The sequence below is a fragment of the Rousettus aegyptiacus genome, unplaced genomic scaffold, assembly GCF_014176215.1.
Source record: "Rousettus aegyptiacus isolate mRouAeg1 unplaced genomic scaffold, mRouAeg1.p scaffold_m13_p_4, whole genome shotgun sequence".
In the NCBI taxonomy this organism is placed as follows: Eukaryota; Metazoa; Chordata; class Mammalia; order Chiroptera; family Pteropodidae; genus Rousettus; species Rousettus aegyptiacus.
The window spans coordinates 37,109,507-37,130,814 of NW_023416307.1; the positions used below are offsets into that span (position 1 = coordinate 37,109,507).

General features: G+C 36.6%; 1 protein-coding gene across 2 annotated transcripts in view; it reads left to right on the plus strand.

Moving 5' to 3' along the window:
- Positions 1-7,150: 7,150 nt before the first annotated feature.
- PIK3CA (phosphatidylinositol-4,5-bisphosphate 3-kinase catalytic subunit alpha) overlaps positions 7,151-21,308 on the plus strand; it is a 72,264-nt gene continuing 58,106 nt past the window's right edge. Inside the window, exon 1 of one of the 2 annotated variants that reach the window (XM_016159071.2) lies at positions 7,151-7,257. The gene's annotated coding sequence lies outside the window, so the exon portion shown is untranslated. The remainder of the gene's footprint in view (positions 7,258-21,308) is intronic. The other variant, XM_036218794.1, reaches the window with a different exon arrangement.

Genomic DNA, 21,308 nt, shown 5'->3' on the forward strand with positions numbered 1-21,308 from the left:
ATACAAATGAATCAGGTGTGCTAGTTGTGGGAATAAAAGGCAGGGATAAAAACAGAGAAATTGGTCAAAGTCTGTACGCAAAATGACTGAAATAACAGGTCCTCTCCTAAATTCAACAGAGTCAAACCACTATCCTCTCTGAAGAAAGTGAAATCAGAAAGGTTCTATGCTTAGACACAATAGGCACAGCAGAGGTTAGGAGATAAGTACATTGGAAAAACCTGTCTCCTGAGTAGTGAGAAGCCAGGATCTTCATTCTAGGAATTTCGGGTATCAGACGCATGTCTCACCAGCAGAAGACTAGAGGATCCTTTTAAAAAAACTGAATGGCCCAAGAATAATTATTTACTAATATATAATACTAACGGCTAAGGAGTCTAATAGCTGAATCACCCTACGATGAAGCCAACCACTGAGCTTTTTAAGCACCTCATTCTAAATATAAATAGATAGGATGAGTCACCAAACACTTGAGAATCTTTAACATACAATACTCAAACAAACAAACAAACAAACGAAAGAGGGGTGAAAGTGGGTGAATGTGGAAGGACCAAACCAGATGCAAGAAAATGAACAAAAGAAAGCATCCAGATATTTTGCTATGCCCCATGGTGAGAAAAGGGAAGACAATCATATATAAGATCCACAATACAAGAAGAGAACATTATTTTTTAGAAGTAACAATCAGAGAACAGGAAATGACTCTAGAAAAGTTAAAACATAATGATAAAAATTAAAAATTCAATAGGACTGGATTGATAAATTCCAGATGGTATAGCAAATAGATTAAAGAGAGAGACAATAGTGCAGATAATATTAAAAAGAAGAACAATACAGGAGGTATAATATGACTAATAAGAATTCTAAAAAAGAGAAAATAAAAAAGAATAGGATAATCAAAATAAATTTTCCAGAGGAGATTTTCCAGATAAAGAGAATCTACTGAATACCCAGGAGTATAAATAAAAACTACACCAGTACCAATAAATTCCACTATCAAACCTATGAAATTGTGGTACCCTTAGATTTGAGTCTAGAAGCTTCCAGAGAGAAAAACAGATTACTTAAAACAAAATGAAACAATTCAGATCATTTAAAAGTGACAATAGAGTCAGGCAAGAATCATCCAAGAATCCTAAAATTAGTAAGTAAAAATAATTTAAGAACAATTACATAGTCAAGAATTTCACCACATATTATTAATTATAAAAGGAAAAATAATAACTTATAGTGGAGAAATTTGGCAGATACCATTTTACCAAGTAATCAAAGTTGATAATCATAAATAATGGGGTAAACTGACATCATGTACCTCCCGATGGGATGTACTAAAAAAGAACACATTAATGTTTCTATAGCATTCCTGCCAAAATATACATAACCTGAATCTAAGCATGAGATCAGACAACCCAAAATTGAGGGACTGTCTACAAAATACTAGCCTGTTGTTTTCAGATGTGTCAGTGTCACAAAACTTAAGAAAATCTGAGGAACTGTTCAATATTCTAGAGACATAAAAACTTTGATATTAAATGTAACACATGATCCTGGACCATTTTTTACATGTTATGAAGGACATTATTAGGGTAATTGGTAAAATTTTAATAAAGTTTATAGATAAAAATACTGTAACAATATTAAATTTCCAGATTTTCATAATTGTACCACTGTTATTTGAATAAATCTGTATTCTTATGAAATATGTACTTTACTATTTAAAGGTAAAGATATATATTGTGAAATTTATTCACAAATGGCTCAAAAAAAAAATGGAGATAGTGGCATCTAATTCCATGATAGCAATATAGGATGCTAGAAGCCAGTGGCATAATGCCTCTAAAATTCATAGGGAAAATTATTTAACCCCCTAAAAAATTCTATATCTAGCTGTATTATCAGTTTTCTATTGCTGCAGAGTAAACTACCATAATCCCAGGCACCCACTTATCTCACAGTTTCTATGGGTTAGAAGCCTGGGCACAGAGCAACTGGATTCCTTGCTCAGGGTCTTACAAGACTGCAATCAAGGTGTCAGCTGAAGCTGTGCTCTCAACCAGAACTCAAAGTCCTCTTCCAATCTCATTTGAATTATTGACAGAAATCAGTTCCTTGTGGTGGTAGAACAGAAATCTTTGTTTTCTTGCTACCTGTCATCCTGGAATTGCTCTCATTCCCTAATGGCTTTCCCCTCAGGCCCCTGCTACATGGCCCTCTCCTCTCACAGCAAAGCAGTATGCTTTGAGCCCAGCAAAGGAACATCTCTCAGATACTTTACCTTCTCATGAAGGACTCGTCTAATTAAGCAAGACTCATCCTGGATAATTTCTCTTTCTAACTCAAAGTCAATCGATTAGTAATTTATTCATGGGAATAATATCCCATCATAGGTACTAATAACACCCACACTCAGTAGGAGAGTATTATGCGAGTTGTATATATCAGGGAGAGGAAATCTTGAGGGCCATCTTGGAATTTTATCTACCACAACCAGCCAAACCTTTATTTCAAGTTTGAGACAATCTGGTTCTCAATCTTGGTATTATAACAGAATCTCCTGGGGAACTATTAAATCCTAGTATCAGAATTCTCATTTATTAGTTTGTCTGACACAGGGTCTAAGAAGGCCTTGTAATTTTGTTTTTGCTTTTAAGGTGCTCCTATGTAATTCCAAAATGCAGAGAATTTACTTCTCCTTCACTCTTTCTCAGGAAGCTACTAGAGGAGTACTTCTTTGAAATGAGGAAGTAATCAAGAAAGAGGAAAGCAAAGGAGTTAGGAAATAAGGCTCTAAAATAGGAAATAGCAAAGGGAAGTCTCAGATGGCAGGCAGCAGGAGCCTAAAAAGTAACCAGCCCAGATTGGAGCAGGAGGATGAAGGGCTTTGAGCCATGTTCTCTGAAAAAATAATAAATAGATTTAATAGATTAGCTGATATATCTGATCGGATATACTGGGAGAAGATAACTGGTATTACGACATGGAAGAATAGACTCACTTGCTTAAACTCACTCACTCTAAGCTCCAGAGAAGGGACAGTAGCTCAAAAAGCACCAGGGACATACAAAGAGGAACTGAATTATCTGGCTCAGGGTGAGGGCTAGAGGGACAGCTCTCTGTGGGACTAAAGTGCTGACAGGCATTATTATTCCTTTGTTAAGCCCTCCCCCTACACAGCTGGCAGCTGGCAGGTGCAGATGAGCACCAAATATGTGTTTCCATTAATCTGGCTAATATCACTCTCACCTTTCCCTGGTGATTCCAAGTCCCCTCCCCACATGATTCATGTGACAGCAAGAATCTTTTTATTGGGCCAACCCACACAAGCAGTTGGTATGGACCTGTGATGCGAACTTTCCCAAAATCTCTCAAAGGTTCACAACCCTAAACAAGCAGCAGCTGGCCTCAGCGTGCCTTGTACTTCTTGCTAAGCAACCCCAAGCCTGGCACTAGTAGCAGCTGGCCTCAGTTTATAGCATAACTACTCCTAGGCACCTTCAAGCCCAGTGTAGGCAGCTAACAAGTGCAGATCACTTTGTAGCTCCTGCTAAATGACCCAAGGCTGGACAGACAAATGCAACGTTGACCTTGGCTGGCACCAAAGTCCCGCTTAAGAGGACCAGGAAGCAACATACCTAGTGGTCAGCTTCAAATCACACCAGAGCACCACCCAACTAATGCCACAAATGACACACTCAAAGAGTGGATTGAGCAGGCACAAGAGCCCCATTATAGTGAATCCTGTTCCATGGGGTCAGCCCACATGCAACAGCTTATCTTCTGTAGTTACGGCCAGTCCTCACAGCAGGTCAGCTTTAGTGTCAATTCCACCCACTGATGCGTCAATAGCAATCAAGGCTCAACAACAACAGGAGAGCATATGCGACCCACACAAGAGACACCCCCTGGAGTGCCTGGCTCAGGAGAACAGGGAGACGGCATCACTTGGCCCCACAAGACATCTGCTATATAAGGCCACTCTGCCAAGACTGGGAGATGTAGTAGATCTGCCTAATACATAGAAACAAACAAGGGGAGAAATAAGGATACAAAGAAACATGTCCCAAATGAAAGAACATGACAAAACTCCAGAAAATGAGATAAACAAAAGGGAGACAAGCAGCTTACCAGATGCAGAGTTCAAAATGTTGGTTATAGGATACTCGATGAACATAGGGGTAGAGTAGATGATCTCAGTGAGAACGTCAACAAAGAGATAAGAAACATAAAAACAGAGACAGAAACATTAAAAAAAAGGATTAGTAAGAAATGAAAAACACAATAGCTTAAATGAGGAGTACATTAGAGGGAATCAACAACATAGTAGATGAAGAAGACGATTGAATCAGTGATTTGGAAGACAAGGTAGCAGAAAACACCCAATCAGAACAGCAAAAAGAAAAAAAGAATTTTTAAAAAATAAGTATAGTTTAAGGGTGCTCTGAGACAGTATCAAGCATAACAACATTCACATCATAGAGGTACCATAAGAAGAGAAAGCAAGGGATTAAAAACCTACTTAAAGAAATAATGACTGAATATTTCCCTAGTCTGGCAAAGGAAACAGACATACAAGTCCAGGAAGTGCAGAGTCCCAAACAAGATGAACCTAAAGAGGCCTACACTAAGATGCATCATAATTAAAATGTCAAAAGTCAAAGATAAATATCACCTTAAAAGAAGAAACACACATTAAATGTTCTTTTTTAAATGCACACAGGACATTCATCAAGGTATTCTGGGGCAAAACAAACCTTAACAAATTAAAAAATCTTAAAAGTATATATTAGCTTACTTATCTCTTGTGTTTTCACTGTTTGACTTGGCAATTTTACATATCCAGAATATACTGCTACATAATCAAGTTGACTCTTGTTTCCAAATGACTTTGAAGCTTAGTAGTGACTTAACTGCTACTAGAGGATGTCTTGGTTCATAATGCACATTTGAATAGCAGTTAGTTGTCTCTATTTTCAATTGAAATAAATCCAAAAGGCAAGTAATTGTTATATTTACAATGTGTTACAATGGAACAATAGTTTCATCTTGGACATTTCACTTCCTGACTTTAGAAAACAGGATACAATTCTTTAATTCTGAAGTATTCTATGTTTTCATTTGATTTTCAGTCTAGAATAACTATTTCAACTTTTCCTTTAAAACATTTTCAGTCACAGGACCCTAAACAATAAGTTTGTCCAACAGATGTCTAACATACTCTAAAACACTAATAGTGCAAACACTTTTGAGAGCAAGATAATACAAATGATAGATTAATGGTCATCAAATAAAACAAATACATTAAATGTGAATTAAACAGTAAATGCTACTCCTGCATCAGTGAAGAATCATACATTCGAGCACCAGGCTGGCATTTTCTGCTGACACGTGATTTCTTAAAGGCAGATTATCACATAACAAAAATCACATACTGTAATAAGCATTTTATTAAAATATAAATTTTAGAAAGAAAAATATACCTAGCATAATTTTTCCCCACCAAGGACTACTTAGTTATCTCTCATGGAACAGCTTGGAAACACAATTTGGGAAAAAACGCCTAAAGGTTTACTTTGACTAGTAATTCATGTTACTGATTTTTTTTTTTTTTTGATTCCCTGCGCTAGAGTAACATGATGTTCTGAAACTGCTGAAAACACTGGTTTGAGAAAAATATTTAAAAACATAGACCCCCTGGAATGTGAGAGGAATAGCAAGACTTAAGAAAACACAGGAAATACAGAAATAGTCCAATGAAACTATGACCACATAGAGAAATGAATCTCCTTTACGATTGGGTATAGACACGTGGCGTCAGGTTTTTGCTCTGGTTGACAACTTGGACTGTAACATTTCTAGGATGGATCACTTCCAAGTCCTCTGCTCCTTAAAAATCCAAGGGAGCGCCAACGTTTGAGAAAATGTATTGCAGACATCTAATCACTGCTCCTCCTATACTTTTCAATACACTGAAAGACCACTAGGGGGAGAAACACGCAGAAAACCGGACCCTAATCAGTTGTGATCTCAGAAGACAACAGATCCCATTACAGTACTCTCAAGGAAAAAGAGGCTTCTATGATACATAGCACCAATGCACAACCTTGAATCTAATCGAAAACCAAGATGGCTATTCTGAAGTCTCTGTGGGCACTAGGCACAAAAAGCACGTTTTCTGGGTAGAACTGAACCTTACAAACTGACTCAAATCTAGGGGGTGGAGTTGGGGGGTACGGCAAAAGGTCTCCCCTTAGTGAGTCAAAGGATTGTAGAGGGCTGTGGCAGTGCATTCTTTTTTCGGGATGGGCTACAATTTAATTTTATGTCGGCAGAAAGACGAGCGGCAACGCTTTGTAAAAGGCCTTTTTTCTAGTACCCATAACCACTTCTGGTTAGCCACTGACAGCAGCGGTTAGCCGCCGCGCCCCCTTCTCTCATCCCCAAACGAGAGGAAATCTCATTTCCTCTATGGGCTTAAAGTGAAAGAATTCACTTGCTCCCAATTCCTCCGCCTATCGATAGTCTACCCTAGCTCGCCTGATGCTAGAGGAAACAGATATATGACACACATGCCGTCCTAGGATGACACATCCTCACCACTGCAAAAGACGGAGAATTTAGACACACGCACGCCCAATAAACAGCCCCAACACCACCCGAACTTCGGGCGGAAAAGCAATGCGCAGCCGCACTGGCATGCTGTTACCCGCTTTGCCCACTTTCCCTCTTGGTCTCCGCAATTTCACTTCCCTCTTTGCACATCAGCTTCCGGGGCATTGTTGGCCCGGCCCCTCCTCAGCTTTTGCCCTCCTCTGCCCGAGCGGGGAGGGGGGAGTGAAGGGGGTGGGGAAGAGTTCGTTGTTTGTTTACACGATGTGAGCGGAAAAGGAGACCAATAAAGTTTATTCTGGAAACAAAAGGAAAAAAAAACCAGGGGTGACAGAGAAAGGAGACGGGGGCGGGGGTGTGCGGCGGGGGCTAGCGAGGAGAGGGAACGAGAAGGAGAAAACGGCAGTTCCGGTGCCGCCGCTGCGGCCGCTGAGGTCTCGGGCTGCTGCTGCGGCGGCCGCTGGGGCTGGGGCCACCGGCGAGGCAGGGCTCGGGCCCGGCCGGGCAGCTCCGGAGCGGCGGGGGAGAGGGGCCGGGAGGCGGGGGCCGTGCCGCCCGCTCTCCTCTCCCTCGGCGCCGCCGCCGCCGCCGCCGCCTGCGGGGCTGGGACCCGATGCGGCTAGAGCCGCGGAGCCTGGAGGAGCTCCGAGCGTGAGTAGAGCGCGGACTGGCCGGGAGCGGGCGCGGTCGGGATGGGGACCGGGTGGGTGACGGGGACTCTCGGGCGCGCCCGTCGTATCGGGTGGGGGCTATCGCAGGTCGTCTCTCCCAACGTCGGCCCGCAGCGGAGTTCGACTGCGATCGCCGCTCCCTCTCCCCGGCCTGCCACTGGCCTCACCCAGATGCGGAGACGAGATCTCGCCGCTCCCTCTCTTTTCTCCCTCTGGCCGCTGCCTCGTTCCTCGTTTCCTTCCTCTCCCATTTTTGGGGATGGGGTGGCTGGGGACTGAGGAAGTAGCCCAGGGCCGCCGCCCTGGCCCCGGTAGCTCGGTCCCCCGCGCCCTTGCACGCCCACCCGGCCCGCGGGTGGTGGGGCTGCCTCTAGCACCGCGGCGTGAGGGATCCAGGCGCGGAGCCGCGAGCTGGTCTTGAGGGGCTGTCACGCCGGAGGACTCCGGCCCCACCAGCCCGGCGACCCTGAGTTTGCCTCATACTGGGTTTAAATCGCCCGGCTAGGGCTTGGAGGAAAACCGCACCCCCCCTCCTTCAGTTCCCCCCTCCCACCCTTCCTATCGAGGTTGTTTTTTTTTTCCTTTTAACCGAGACAATCAAACGTATCGGATCTTTCATTCATAGACCTGAGACGTTGTCTCGTGATTTGTGTCTTGACTAAGTCTATTCTGTGATGTATGTTTCATAGCTCCTAAGTGGTTCGGAAAGACAGGGTAGCGCCCAAGATTTGGCCATGTAAACACCAGACGTTCAGCCAGTATGTTTTGACCGCGGCTTGAGGGGTTTATTTTAGGATGTTAAAGGAATAGTGGTGATAGTGAATAGTCACCACATTTAGGAATCGAAAGCTACTTTCTTAGATGTCAGTAATTGGAGAGCTGTTTACATAGTTACACGAAGGGTAAGGGGAACGCAACAAGAGGGAGCTTTTAGAAAACGCCGTGCGTATTCTTAGTGAATTAGAGTTGTGATTTCGTTTCTGGTGAAGCTTCCTCATTTTAGCGCTGCGACTTTGTGCACATGCAGGACATGCGTTTGCGAGATGATGTTTTGAATCGTAGTTTGTAAAGCTTAGATAAGTTGGGTAGGTAAACTCCTGGTGATTCAAGTCGGATGATTTCTACAGCCACATTTGAACCACAGTGGGCAAAACTGGTCGCATGTTCCCTGCTTAGAAACTAGATTCTCTGGTTATTTGCTTACATTTCACTGTACAAAATTTATGTGCTGGATTGCATGTTAAGAAAAGACCTGGAAAATACTTACGATACCATGTTGCTAATTTGATTTAGATAAATTAGAACACTTTGTCTTTATTAATGAACTCTCGAAGTAAATGCAGCATAAGAATCTGTTAATATGTCCATGTATTGAAGTTTAGGATTTTTTTTTTTTAACTTAAGCATTGAACCCTGGTTAACAGCATAGATCTCTATCTAAATATCACATGTTCTGGAAATTTTTAAATATCAGATTAAGTGTTCTGCAGTGTCATCAGCCAAAATGATCTGAAGAGGACCCAGTGGTGTGTGTGTGTGTGTGTGTGTGTGTGCGCGCGCGCGCGCGCGCACCCGCGTGATAAAATGAAAAAAAAATCTCATCAATATTTTTCCGAAGTAGCTTATGCGTTTTTCCTCATTGTAAAATAGAGTGCTTTCCTATTAAAATCACCTATTAAAATGGGTGACTAGTAATAGCATCATTGGGGAAATAGCAAGAATGTAAATGAATACTAACTTAATAATATTTTATCATTGACTCAGTATAAACTTTGAAAGACATTCCTCTCAGTTTTAGTTGAATTCAAAAATGAAACATATAATGCAGAAGTTTTTATATATCTAAAATTTTTTTAATTATAAGTAAATTTGATAAAGCATTAAAGAAATGTCACTAAATACAAATACTGTACTTACACTGAAAAATTACTGCGCAAAAGTGTATGTGCTCACGGAGCTAGATATATATAAAATGGAGACTGTAAAAGAGCAGTGACTTTGCCTGGCTCTGTGTATGGAACAGTCCTTCTGGAGGCAGAGCTTCCTTCCTGTCAGGATAAGATCCTCTCTATCCCAAATAAATATTCCCTTTAAAAAACCCTAAATTGGTAAATAAAATACTTATTAATAAGGTAGATCATATTTACTTGTGCGGAGCTTTCCTTATTAGTACCCTTTACTGAGTAAAAGATTTTTAAACATTTGCTATTACCATTTAAAGGGCATTGGCTCTGTTGATCTGTTTATTTGAAAAGAGCTAACTTAATCCCATTTGATCTCTTTAGCAACTAGAGTAGCATTAAAGGATCAGTTCTCCATTTTATTATTTTAATTTCTTGAATTCCAAGGTAGGGGTGCTTCTTTAAATGGAGCATCATGAAAAGATTTCATGTCTGGTGAAAAAATTTATGATCTTAAAAATTGTGCAACTTTAGCAGCCCTAAGTTTTGGAATATTGGAATATTGTGGTTTACATTTTATTAGCACAGTTATCAAGCTGTTTTCTCACATATCCTGAGCATTACAACAATGTCATTTCTCAGCAATAAGTAATACTGCCTTGTCGTAGACAAGGCAGTATTACTTATTGCTGAGAAATGACATTTTAATCTAAGGTCAGATAGGTGTCAGGTGACGACTCATTGACAAAAACTAAAGTTTTTTTTTTATTTCTTTCAGTGTATCATGCTATTTCTAACCTGCTCCAGCATGCTTTTTAATAGATAAATAAACTAGGGCCCAGAGAAGTTTAGTTATTTAAGATAACCTTTTATTTGCAATATATTTTAATTCCGTATATAGCTTATACAGTGGTTTTCAATCCTGGATGCATATCAGAATCATCTAGTTAGCTTTTAAAAAATACCAGTGCCAGGGTCTCATTCCCAGAGATTCTGATTTAATTGGTCTAAAATGGAGCATAGATATCTGTTTTATTTGTTTCTTTTAAAGTTCTCCAGGTAATTCTAACAGACAGGATTGCTTTCAAGGACCTGTAGGATTTGGTTCTTCCCTCTCTAGGTTCATTTTTTCTCCCTCCTCTTACAGCTACCTTGGCCTTTCACTACTGTCAGATGTAAATGCTGTTTTCTCTTCCTGAAACAATTGTACACTCCATACCCCTTCCTTAACTAGCTGACTCCTACTCATCTTTCATATCACCTACTTTGAAAAGTCTCGACTAGGTTATGTGTCCCTGCTTCCGGTTCCCATAGCATCTTGTACTCCCACTGTCACAGCATTGACTCACTGCATTATAATTGCCTATTTATTTGTCTGTATCCTCCACCAGGATGTAAATTCCATGAGGATAGGGATTCCTTCTGTCTGATAGTGGGTAGGAGAAACTGAAGAATTAGGGCATACAAAAGTAATATGAGACAACATAGTAAAGTCTGTGGATTCAACTTGAAAACTTGAGATTTCCATCATTTAAAAGATTATTCCACCTAAGATATGCTAATAATGTTTTATAGCTATATATCTTACACTTAATCCTTTATTATATGAATCAATTGATCCTGATTAAGGAATTTTTAAGTTTTCTTTCTTTCTCTCCTTAACTATACAGTTTGGGGAGTTTAAAATTAAAATGCTCCAATAAAAAGTTTGTAAGTTGTAATAAAATAGCATAGAGCTTTTACTTCAAGTTTAATATTTCTTAAGTGAAGCTATTTTCAATACTGATTGTAGAGCTCTGCTCAGGATGGCTACTATACTGCATTCCAGTCCCAAACTGCTACTTTGTATTGTATTTGTGTATGGGGGAGAGGAAGCTGATTATATCACATCTTACCTCTTTTTCTGCATTGATACAATAGGAATTGTAATATGTTGCTTGTGAAGTAACTCAAATAATTAATGAGAATTTAAATGATCCCAAATTATATGACATTATTCAAGGAAAAATGTATACATACTAATCATTATTTTAAATTTATACATAATATAAAACTAACATATTTCATATTTGACCTGACATCATTTTAGTAGCGTGATAATTTATGTAAATGGCACTTATTTATAAGCAGTTAAGTTTTAGTAACTTTTAGCATGTAATTACAATCATTACAAAGAAGTCTTTGTATCAGGACTAGCATTGCCATTTGAAATAAACATGGGATTTTAAAAAAAAGTAAGAATTTACAGACCATGCTTATCTGGTACACTTATGAGTTTAAATATTGGTGTAATGGCAGCCAAAGAAGTCAGTGTTGTGATGTGGAAAATACTGCATTGGGATATCATTCTGCTATGATCATAGCTCACCAAGAGTTAGTGAGACTCAGTGGAGAGATGAGTCTTATAAAGTACTGTAAAAATTTAAGGAATAGTATGATAATTTTAAGCATAAAATTTTAACAGGAGGAGACTGTGTTTTTGTACATTCTTATATTCTCAGCACCTAGCATAGTGCCCCAATACAGGTGACCAGTAAGCACTGATATTTTTGTAGTAGAATCATAATTAAGAATTAAAATATTCATTTTTCTGTCATTTAGGAGCTATATACTTTCACCTATCTGAAAAGTAGGTGAACTGCTATGTGCCAGTCTTAGTTCATTATTTATTAAGTATAGATTTGAAGTATATAAGAAACACTTTTCTGTGAGTTGTTAAATAGTTGCACATTTTTATTGTTATTTGGAAACATTTTTAATGAAGATTGATAGATTAAGGAGAGGCTGTGTGCTATGGTGAAAAGAACACTGGGTCAGGAATCTGAAAATCTGGATTCAGAATTGAACTCTAAACTAGCTGTTTGGTCTTAGATCTTAACCTTTTGGCACTTGTTTCTCCACATGCAAAATTTTTAAGTTTCTTTTAAACTCCAAAACTCTATGAGATTCCTGGTATTGCAAAGCCTATTTCTGATTTCAGGGAAGAATAAGTAAGCCACTCCTTAGAGGAAGATCAGTCTATCTCAATTGGTTGTACTTTCAGAAGCCGAAATCATTTTGTCTGCCTCTTTATAAGTTTGCACATATTTGAAAGCCCCTGTGTGAAATTTTGTGATAGAAACAAACTGTCATCAGAAAAGAATGGACTGGAAAGATTTTTCCTTTCTTTGGTAAACAGTCAATGACTTTTGAGATTCAAACCTACTGTAGGTGTGACCATTTTGCTTACTAGCTCTGAGAACAGTTAAATGACTGATAGGCTTTGAGAGTAGATCATCTATTGCACTCCAGTTGTCAAGGTTATTAAGGCCAGCAAACCTGTCAAAGCACTTTTAATAGCCACTGACCACCATCCTTACTTGTTAAAGACTTCTAGGAAAGTATGTTCCATAATTTTCCTTGCTAATCTATCCCACTAGAGGCTTTCAGAAAAATGTGTTGTAATCTTAGAAACATAATTCCAGAAGCATAGTAAGTGTCTTTTTTCTAGATACATCCTCTGCTGTGCAGACAAATACATGGAAAGATGATTAAAAAAAAAAAAAGTGTCCTTAATTGGAAAGCAATGGTTTTATGATATTGATTTGTTGTTTCTCTAAATGTTCAAATTACTCACTCTCAACTTTTGAATATTTTGTAACCAGCAGACTTAGGGTAATGAGATATTATTTAGAGTTATTTGCATTTGTACTCATTTTTCAACAAACTAAGCAGATTTCTGTGGCTTATTTTTCTTTGAGAGATTGTACTTTTCTAAGCACTTTTATGATGGACTTATTGCAGGTCTAGACCTGACAGTACTATTTTGAAACAATTTACTGCCTTTAGCCTAAAAGCAAGTAAATTGAGTTTGTTTTCCTTAAGAGGAAATGCAAAAACCTTGGAGATTTTTGCTAAATAAGTTACTGTTCTGTGAATAGAGATTTATGGAGCACATCATCAAATGTAAAGCAGTATTAACAGGGAAATTGTGGGGAAAAAGATTGAAATTAGGAACTCCTATAAAGTCTAGTCGGAAATCAAACCGTACATGACAGCAGAGAAAGGAAAAATTATGTTTCAAACTATCATTTTTATACTTATAAATATTAGTACTAACATTATTTTAAAGTTTGTTTCCATATAAAGATTTCCTTTAAATCTAATGGTTATTGCTTGCAGTTGAGACCCTAATAGGCAGCATCTTAAAGTAATTATGAAAGAGATATTTGCATTCTTTTTCTCTATGCACAAACCAGTTGCAAAAGTTGAACATGACTTTTTTTGTCTTGATAATTACAGTGATAGTAAAACTCAAAGCAAGTTAGAATATTAGTAATTTTATAGTATGGAGACTGTTTATATTCTCTTCACTACAAATGATCAACTTTCAACTTTCTTAGTGTTATTATGGGACTCCAGATTTAAAAACTCTTTGAATAATTTTGACTATATACAATAAAAGCAGCTCTTTTTACAGCCATTTGATGTTCACAGACACTACTAATATAAAACTAAATGCATCTAGTGATATACCCACTACTAAAGCACAGCTAAATATATCATGCTATGGTTTTTTGTTGAGTATGAATATCAGACATATAAATTAGCACATTCCTCCTGCAGATAATTTTTTGCAACCAAAATGGGGCAAGTAGTTTGACAACAGGACAAATATTTGAAGATAGGACAGTCTTAGAAAATTCACAAAATAGTTGACAGCCTGTGGGCAAAAGTTTCCTTTATTCTCTAAATGTACACATTAGTATGTGTATGTCGAGTTACCTCAAATCCAAATTTTAATACCGTGAATCTGGGAAAGGGGAATGTTATGGACTTTGCATATGTTATCTCCCTAAATCCTCACAATAGCACTTCTACACACATGTAGTCTCTCTGTTTCACAGATTAGGAAACTGAAGTCCCACGTCTAATCAGTACAGTGGAGTCTCATCACATTTAATTTACAAGAATTCAACTATATGTACTAGTCAAAAGTAAAACTATGATCAAAGTGATTATTTAAATATGTAGTAAGACCCCACTACTGAGTTTTGCTTCAGAGTAGACACGAGATTAAAGATGTGAATTTGTTGTCTCCTCAAGTGGTTTCAATGTGTAGATATGGACGTCCTACTGTGTTGAGTATGATATTGTTGTTCGGACACATTTAATGTTTATACAACCTAGCTTCTAATACCAAGCCTCTAGTGTCCAACCAAAGAAAACAGCATTTTGTTCCAGTGCTGGAAGAAAAACTGCTGTTTTGGATATGCTAAGCAATTGTGTTGATTTTCAAATAGGCCTGCAGACATGGCCACAACCAACTATCATCTATGTGTATATGCATTCTCTCTGATACTGCATGCACATGCATAACCCCATATCTTTAAATACTGCTTATGTTTTTATAGTGCATGTATAATATTATTGTGTTTTAGATTGCTGTATATGTAATGTCTTTATACAAAACATATTTCTGTACAGGTGGTATATACCAAAAATATGTACATTGAAACTTATGAGAGGTTTAAGAGATTTTCCAGGAAAAATATTGATTTGTACATCCACAGACTATGTTTGTGGTATTTGCAACTATATATTTTGGGTCTTGCATACAGCCAAGCACAAGGGTTATTCAACAAATGGGGGGAAATGTTTAATCACTCTCTTAAGTTTTAAAATATAGATATACATACAGTGATCATATTTTTTCAGCTCAAATTTTGAAGGCTCTTTTGAAAAATCTGTTTATCTCCCAGATGGATTACTTTTTAAGTCATGTTAGAAAAACATGGAAATAGAATATCAGAAATTACAACTATCTCACAATATGTGGTCCTAATGTGACTTAGCATTATTTATGTTTCTTTCCTTTTTTCTATCTGTTCTTTGATGTGTATATGAATTTGCTAAAGGAAAATTAACCATATTAGGCAGAATTTATTTTATGAAAGCTCTGAGTGAGTTTCTACTAACTCTCCAGGAGAAGCAGAAAGACTAAAAGACCGAAAATGTAAATAAGGTGACAAATCTACGTTATTCTCACTTTCTTATGTCATATTCATTCCCTTTATACAATGGGAATGTCCTATCTGATATGTGTGGGAAATAGAACTTCACTAGGGCCTTGGAAAGAGAAAAGTGTACCCCGAGCTGCCATGTGCCATTCTTTCTAGCTGGCCGAAAGACATGGCTACCAAGCCTAGAAGACATGATCCCTCTTTTATTGGGGGAGAAGAAAATATTTGATGCAGTGAAATGGGATATTTGCTTATAATTCTATATCAGAACCAGAATATCTAACCTGCCTGCTAACTACAAGACAATGAATAAACACTTTTGTTTTACAAGCCTGAAAAGTTGTTACTGGATTGCTAGTGACTAAAAGAGATGTTTCCAGAGTGCTGTGTTCCAGAAATAAGCGTATGCAAACAAACTGTAAGAATATAGAACCCAAATAAAGTAGCAGCCCTAAATAAAATAGGAGTAATAACAAGTCAACAGTATGTTAAGTCTGTTTTATGATTACCAAGTAGGAATTATTTTAAGAATGCACAAATGGCTTAATATGAAATTTTATAATGCATAGGTCAATAAATCTGATAAGGAAAGAAAAGATCATATCAGTAAATGTGAGGAAGAAACTAATAATTTTCTTGCATCTCTTTAAAAACAAAGAATGAAAAGAAATTTTCTTAACAAAATATATCAAAGTAAAAGCTAAAATAATAAATGATGAAACACTAAAGAAGTAATCATTAGTAAAAACATGTATTGGTCGGTACTTCCAGAATAATATTTTATAATAATGCAGTAGTAATATTATATAACATTGTTCTGGAAGTTCTGACCAATACAATACGACATGAATTAGAAAGAAGAGGAGTAAATACTGAGAAAGAAAATGTACAATCCCATTTTGGGTGTGATGTGATTATATTCCTAGGAAAACCAAGAGTCAACTGAAAAATTATTAGAATAGAGTAGATTTAAAACAAATACTTTAAAATTAAGTGCTTTATAATAGCGATAATTATTGAGAAAATAGAAAAAGAAACCATTTTCATAGTAACAGAAAATATAATATTATAATAAGAAACATGTGAGCCTATGTAGAGAAATCTAAAAACTACTGGGATGTGGGAGGAGCAGAGGATTATAGGGAGAAGGATATCATGTTCCTGAATGGGAAGTCCAACTATTACAAATAACAATTTTTCTTAAGTTAACCTACAAGTTTAGCATAATACTGATTTTTTAAAATGTATTTGAGAAATCAGTGATATAATTCTTTCTTTTTTCCAAGAGACTAAACAGGTAAAAGTGAAATGACTTTTAAGTGAAAAACCAAAAACAGTGACAAATCGTTAACCTTTAACACTATTATTAGATATCAAAACATACTATAAAATTATAGTAAAAGAGTTGGGTACTGGCATAAGCATTGATAGGAAAGTTAGTAAAAGAAAATCAAGGTCCCGGAGACAGACATTGTAAACAGTATAATAAGGTGTTTTTGAGAGTATTAGTTAGAAAAACAGTCAATTTGAATCTTTATCTCATCTTACATACCAAAATAAATTTCAGGTAAACTGGAGAGTTGGAATAAATACCGTTATGCTAATCTCATTTAAGAAAGGTGTTTATCTGGAAGGAGAAATAACTTTCAAAATTTAAAAAATTAGAAGGGCCATGAGGGGAAGTACATTACATTTCACTCAAATATAATGTTGACATTTATTGTCTTTTTCTCCCACCTCCCCTACCCCCAATACAAATGAACAAATTAAAAGATGTGCAAATCGGGATTAGAAATTTGTAAAACAGTATAACAGATGTTTATATCTATTGGGGTGGTTATTGAGGGACTGCAGAGGAGGCGGAAAGACCAGTGAAATCGAATGACCTCAGCCCAGCGGGGTCTCCCCAACTTCACAGTCACAGAAAGCCAGATATTTATCTTTAAAATTTAAGGTATTCCTGCAAATACTTTCAAAAGTATTTCAAAAGATCCATGTAGACGAATGAGCGAAGAACTTGAGATAACAGGTTCATTTACTAAAGAAGAAATAAAAGCACATGGGAAAATGTTTTTTCCGTGACAGATAATCAGAGAATTGAAACCCAGTGCAGTGATGAGGTTTTACTTTTTAAAATTTTTTCTAACGGTGTTGCTGGTGAAGGTGCCATGAAATGTGCTCGCTCCTATATTTCTATTGGCAGTCTAAATTGATTCAACCCTTTTGGAAAGCAGCTCAGCAATTTCTATGCCTTTAGAATTAACATACCTTTACATTCCCATATTTGCAGCATTATAAATACAAGTTGAAAATTTGAAACAAGTATTCAACAAGTAAACTGCTGTATCTCCCGTAGCAGTTTGTAGTCATAAAAGACTGTTTTTGAAGAGTTTACAAAAATTTGAGTAAATGTTTTTGAAGTGAAAAGACCAAAGCAAAATTATTATACTATATAAACACAACTGTATAAACCAAAGAAATTAACTAAAAAAAAATTGTAAAAAAACTGTATACTGTATACTTGAAACTAATATAAGATAATATTGAATGTCAACTCTAATTGAAAAAAAAGTTATAAAAGAATACATCAAAAATGGTAACAATAGCTGTCTCAGACATGTTTTTCATTGTTTTGTTTTCCTCATCTGTCACTGTACCACTGTATTTTGAATAGGTACAGAGCACAGTCCTAGGCCTTATTAGACACTTCAGTCAGTACTTAAGTGAATGAATTTCTATAATAAGCACGAGTTACTTTTACATTAAAAGAAATGTGAATACAGTCCACATCTAAGTTAAGAAAAATGTGGGAAGCACTCTAGAAAGGAATCCGATTAATATTTTACACTTAGATTCCCAGAATTCAGAATGTTTTCACAATTCTGTTTTATGTGATCCTTTTCTATTAATGTCATTACTTGCCTAAGTTAGAAATTTCTGTTAACCTTGATTCTGTCCTTTCTGACCTACCAAGTTCAGCTGATTACCAAATCTGAGGTATTCTTCTAAAATATCTCTTGATTCCATCTCTGTCTTTTCTCACAGTCCTTAGTTTAGTCCTTTCCTGTACCACTGAAGTATCCCATCCAGTCAATCCACTTTTCTCTCTTACTTTCTGCACTGCTTTCAAAATTATCAAACATATAAGTAACTAGCAGAATTTTGTGCATATGCTATATATAATAAATAGGTTCTATGGAGGGAGAACAGGGGAGAGATTGACATTGCTGCCAAAATATCACCCCAAAATACAAAATTTATCTGCCAAAAGCTTAATAATTTCTTATGTCCTATATTGCTGCTTCTCAGCCTTTGGGGAATTTGTCAAAATGTGAGTTACATGGAGTCTAAAGAATCTGATTCAGTGGCTCTGTGGACCAGGGAATATGCATTTGAACAAGCCTTCTCACTCTTGATTCTCATACATATGATCCCAGGTCAAGATTTTGGGGAACGTTGACTGACTAAAGTGCAGTCTCATTAATTTACTATAATTCTCCTCACAATTTGGTACCAACCCACTTTCCTGTACATGTTTTCCATTCTTTCCCGTCACTGAACACCTTATAAGCCGGCCATTCTGAATTGCCTCAAACTTACCTAGGCCTTTTTGAACTCTTATGTTTGTGCTCATGCTGTTCCTGTCTCTCAGGGCTGTTTTTGCTGTGGCTCCTTCTTCCCAATAACTTGTTGACTTGGCCCACTATCTTCAGCTTCTCTGTAAGCTATATAAAGTATTCTTGGACTCTTCTAGGCAGAGACCCTCTCTTCCTCCCATGTATTTCCCTAGCTTCTGTTTATTACAACAAACACACACTAAGTTTTGTTTGCTTATTTACATATCTATTTTCCTCAATAGACTATGAGCTTCTTGAAGGCAGGGATGCTATTTTATTTATCTTGAACCTCTAGCATAATCCTGGCACATAATAATTGCTTAATAAACGTTTGTCATGGGGTTAACAGTCCACTAAAGAAGGCAAGGAAGGAGTGATTAGTCCCATTTTTCAGTGAGGAAAATGAGGTCTCTAAAGTGTTTGCTTGTAATTACCCAGCTTGTAAGTATAGACTTGAGATTCACACCAAAGATATCTGGCTTCCTTTCTGGTTTTAGTCTTTACAGGAATACACACATGCCTTTTTAAGCATTTTCCCCCATGCTCACATATCAGCTGATCTTTTATCATTTTGGGAGGAGAAGGTGTTTTAATAAACTTCATTATATTCTCCTTTATAAAATAATATCTATTTCTCCAAGGCAAGAACCAATTACTAGATATTAAGCTGTTTGTCTCAGTTTCACATCCAACCTTCTATACTCTGCTTTGTGATACTTATTTGTATCTCTTGCAGAAACCGGTATTATAGAACCTAATGGGGGGTCTACAAATACTTTTTAAAATTTAAATTCAGCTGATATTTATGTAGGTAGTATCTTATTCTGCAACAAGTAAGACAAAAAGCCATTTATGTATAAGTATTCAAGTGGGTTTCCATCATATTTTTTAAAGCTTCATTTCCAAAGTTTAGACATGTTCTGGCCTTGCTATAGACTTCAGTCTTTAGGTGTTGATGGAAATCAACCACCAGCTGCAAAGTTTATCCAGTATGCCATAGAATACATGTAGCTATGGCTTAAACCAAATGTTAGCAATGAAATATTTAGTAGCAACTGTTCTTTTATAAGAAACATTTTAGATAATTAGAATCATCGTGTAATATCCTTATACCCAGCTGTCAGCCTTTTACTCTTTCTGCCAATATTTCTGGAACCAAAGTCAAGAAAAATGGAAATTAGGGTACCACACTTTGAAATACACTAAACACTCCAAAAACTGCTGTATTTTATAAAGATTTCCAAAGGAAGTTCCTTAATGTCTCAAAAGATTTTTTATAAAAACAAATAGTTATAATAATGCTCTTGAATATTAAACTGAAATATATACATTAGTAATAGGAGCATTTGAGAAATTGGAGAATTACCTCAATGATAGCCACTGGCCTTGAACATTATTAAAGTAAACTTGAGCATTTTAATTTTACTTTTGAAATATTCTGCTAGTTTCTTAATTTTGTTACCATGTTTCATCAGTATCTCACTGTCCTTCCATTCTGTCTTCTTTAGCTTTTGTTGTTATCATTCTACTTTCAATATACTCACATCTTAATCTTCTATCACATCTACTTCAATAATATTCCCAATTCTTCATTACGTTAAATAGTGATAGTACCCTAGTTTTCCTTTCATGTCATATATGCAATTACTGTTTAAATTGTCAGGTAATAGTACTATTTACATTCTATTCTGTAATTATACTTAAATCCTCTTGTTTTGACTATCGATAGATTCTAATAGTTGAAACTAAAATATTTACATTTATATGATTACAAAATATTTCACTCCACAACCAAGTAGAATGCTAGAATTCGATTTCTTTTGCTATATGTTCAACACCACAAAGAATATTCAGCATTTAGGTCACATGGTTCCTCTTTTCATATACTCCGCACATCACTCAAAATTGTGCTATTTTACTTCATATTTTTAGCATGATTTTATTATACAATTTTGTGGGTGTTTTCCTAAAGTTTCCAGTGGCCTTTTTTCCTGCTATTATGAAAGTAAACGTATGTCTTTAATATTGCATGACTCCTCAATTCCTTTACCTGTTGCTTAGAACCTGTTGTGTTCTTTTTCTTGTACACTTTTTACTTGGGCCACACAGAATTCATCTTCTACTTGGGGCAGATTACTTTGGGCTTATTACATTTGAAATAAAACCTTATTCTAGGATTGCTTTTTAAAATTTACTTATGTTTTTTTGGCCAGTGAGTCAGTTCCACCAAATTATTTTCCAACAAATTTTAATTACTACATAGTTTTTCAGTCTTGTTACTATTGATAAGAGTGTTGTCAGATAATTGTTCCTTTACATATTACAATGAAAAGCTTTTAGGCTCTTTATCTTTTATTGTCTACTGTAGATTTTTTTTTAAACATTCTATTCAATGGTCCCTTTTCATCTGAACATGTAAGTCTCTCTAGCTCAGAAATATTTTTCTTTTATTTCTTTAATTTTCTTTCTTCCATTTTTTCCCTTATTTCTTCCGGAATAACAAGTATATGG